General features: G+C 47.4%; 1 non-coding gene across 1 annotated transcript; it reads right to left on the bottom strand.

Annotated features, from left to right (window-relative positions):
- Nucleotides 1–1,819: 1,819 nt before the first annotated feature.
- TRNAT-UGU (transfer RNA threonine (anticodon UGU)) lies at nucleotides 1,820–1,893 on the bottom strand. The gene has a single exon. It is a non-coding gene; the product is annotated as a tRNA-Thr (tRNA).
- Between the last annotated feature and the right edge of the window lie 1,420 nt (nucleotides 1,894–3,313).

The following is a 3,313-nucleotide window of genomic DNA, read 5'->3' as shown; positions in this document are numbered from 1 at the left end:
CTTCCTTGCATGGGCAACACAGGTTGTATGCCTGGGTGAATAAGAGCTGGCTTGGAGGTGCCAGGGCTTCAAGCAGGCAGCTCCCATTGGCCACAAGCAGGGACCAGGCTGGTTATGGCCACAGCTTGGCAAAGACAAATCAAGATAATCTGATTAGCCCTGTCGCTCTCCCTGACTTCTTCCTGTGAGTTGTTGCCTCCTTGATTAATGCTCATCCACTGTTGGCCCTAGATATGGAACAGTGGCTATGGGGATGTATTTGGATAATCTCATGTGACCTTATCCGGGGCCAGCCAGCTAAACAGGAGGGACAGGGCAATGATTCTCCTTCTTCTGCAGAGAGGGAGCCAGCTCATTCCCATGAGGCTGCATACAAATGGAGCAGGGTCTGGAGAGGTGAAGCAGCTGAATGGAAAAAGCAAGGACAGTAGAGTACCAGCTACCAGCTGAGAACCTCAAACAGAAAGCAGTGTGTTGGTCCCATAGTGTAAGGGGCAGGACTCAGGAGTTTAAATCCTGCGAGCTGAGTTCAAATCTCAGTGGGCCCTACTGGGGAAATGTTGGTTTGTGTAAATCCTTGAATATTGATCCTCTTGCCTCTCTCACTCAGTTCTACTTTGTGCTAACTTTCTCAATGTAAGGACTTTGGAGAAAACTCTCAAACATCTACTCCAGTGGCGCAATGGGTCAGTGCACAATACTTATAAGGCAGTGTGCATAGGAGACATGCTGAGGTTGTAAATTCATACCTCACCCAGACTGCCGCTTTTCAGTCCCTACTGGGCTGTCCCCTTCCAGTGAACCCTGTGGGAGCTGGGATTCCAGCTCAGAGGAGATTCAGTCAAAATTCCCCCTTTACAGATTATGGCCTCATCAGAGTGAATGCTGGGTGGCTAGGATCTAAGGCCAAGTGGCACAGAAAGAGTTGGATGTTGGCCTGTCTTGCTTCCAGGGTCTTGTTGCCCATCTTCTCTCCCCCCCCCCCCCAACCAATCAGCAGCTGCTGTCCCTTTCAGCCATTGGGTCAGCTGAGGCAGGCAGGAAATGGGGCAAAGGAGCCAGACAAGCTGAGGGAGGCAGGAAAATTCTGATCTCTGCATCTCCTGTGTGAGGGTTTGTCTACTCGTCATTCCTCTTTTGAGAGAGAAATGCAAATTCAGCTGAATGAAATTGCAAATAAAGCAGGGATTTGCATAATCACATCTGGCCGCTATTTCGAAATACCCTATTTTGAAAGAACAGGCACTGTCTAGACGCAGTTATTTCGAAAGAAAACCCTTCTTTCAAAATCGCCCTTACTCCTTATAAAATGTGGTTTAAGGGTTATTTCTGAGGAAGGGTTGTCTCCCGAAATAAGCATATCTCAACAGCATTTTGTATTGCAAAATACTTTATTTTGAAATACAAAAGGCTGTTGAGATACGCTTATTTCATATTTAATACTATATTTTCAAAATAAAGTATTTTCAAATAGCACTGGAGTGTGAATATGCAAATGAAGTGCAGAATATTTAAATCCCAGTTTAATTTACAATTTCATGTGTCTACATTCACATCCCTGGCAGGATCTCTGGGCACTGACACCCCCAGTGAATCACAAGGGTGTGTGGCACTGGCTCTTCTGTCCCAGCAATTGCAGTCAAAGCCCTGCCTGCTGCCTCACAGCAACCTCTGCACCTGCTCCAAGCTTGTGGTTTCCATCTTTTCAACACTCCTCCCCAATCAGCCTTTTCCTGAACCAGCAGTTCCATGGGTGACCAGGGGAGGCCTCTTCTGTGTCCCAGAAGGATGCAGGAAAACATGAGCCAAGGCTGCAACAAGGCACCACTGGGATTTGAAACCAGGATCTCCTGCTTACAAGGCAGGCGCTTTAGCCAGCTAAGCCATAGTGCCCTTTTGAGCTACCCCTAAGACAAATTCCCTTCTTGGCTATATACCAATTATCGAGCTTTTCCAGGATACCTTTTGTATCTGGGAAAAACTCTGCTGCATCCATGGAACGGGTCAACTTTTTGAGATCAGTTTCCAAAACAGTGGGCGTGTTGTTTTGGAAGCCCTGTATTCCTCATTGTATTAGGAATAAGGCTCTTCCCAAAGAGAAGGTTTTCCCCATATTTGGGCCCATGTAGATGGGCCAAATGTCAGAAAAGCCTCTTCTGAAAAAAGAAAAGTGTCTCTAAAACCATTCTGATTTATGCTGCAATCCATCTTGGGGGTTACGTCTATGCTGCAGGCTTTTTGCAGAGCGTCTATACTGCATGCATGTTCTTGTGTAAGTAAATTTACAGTACAGCATCAGAAAACAGGTATTCTTCCGGAAGAATTATTCCTCTCCCAACGAGGAATAAACCCTCTTGTGCAAGAGCTCTTCCACAAGAGGGCAGTGTCGACAGGCAACATTAATTTCTTGCGCAAGAATCCCGTATCTTAAATGGCCATCAATGCTTTCTTGCACAAGAGAGCGTCCACACTGCCATGGATGCTCTTGCGGAAAACACATCTCTTGCACAAAAGCACATGGCAGTGTGAACGCTCTCTTGCACAAGACCTTTTGCACAAGAACTATTCTGCAAAAGAGTTGTTGCACAAGAAGCTGCCAGTGGTTGCTCTACCTCAACTTAGAGCCACAAGAGGCACTGGGGAGTAATGACTTTGAATGGCCCTGGGCAGGAACTTTTTTGAAATAGCAGCAGTGGAGCATCCACACTACCACTATTTCAAAATAGCTATTTCGGAAGAGGTGTTATCCCTTGTGCAATAAGATGTACTGATTTGGAACTAAGCTGCGGCTGGCTTTTGGGGTGCGTGAGTAGGAAGAGAGAGGGGCCACTGGAGGCTCTTGGCCCTCTGGATGGCTCTGTTTGTGAAAAAAATAGGGACCACACATTATTGGAGAATGTAGGTAAGGATCCCACTGCCTCTCACAGGCTAAGCAAGCACTCTACCACTTGAGCTAATTCCCCTGCTATGCAAGTACCAAATCTCTTGGTGACTCTGCCCTTCTCCACAGGGATGTCTGTCTTCCAGGTCAGTTAGTCAAGGGAAAGGAGATGGCTCCAATGAGGCTCCTCCTCACACTCGTGCTTGTGACCCTCATTCTCTCTCTGGCCTCAAGGGCAGATCTCAAGAAGGAGACTCCCTGCAGAAAAGCAATGGGGGGGGGGGCATTTCTGAGATGGCCCTTGCCCTGCTTCCTGTCCCACCTGGCCATTGTCATGGACTCTCTGTGAGGTCATCGCCTCCCAACCTCCTTTAGGCCAATAAGCTGAGGGGCTGCAAAAGGCCCTTGTGATGTCCTGAAAATAATCAGCAT

This window comes from Pelodiscus sinensis, chromosome 19 (genome assembly GCF_052426305.1).
Source record: "Pelodiscus sinensis isolate ZL-2025 chromosome 19, ASM5242630v1, whole genome shotgun sequence".
Lineage (NCBI taxonomy): Eukaryota > Metazoa > Chordata > Testudines > Trionychidae > Pelodiscus > Pelodiscus sinensis.
Note: the sequence above shows the minus strand (reverse complement) of the source record. Positions and strands in the feature narration are given on the sequence as shown.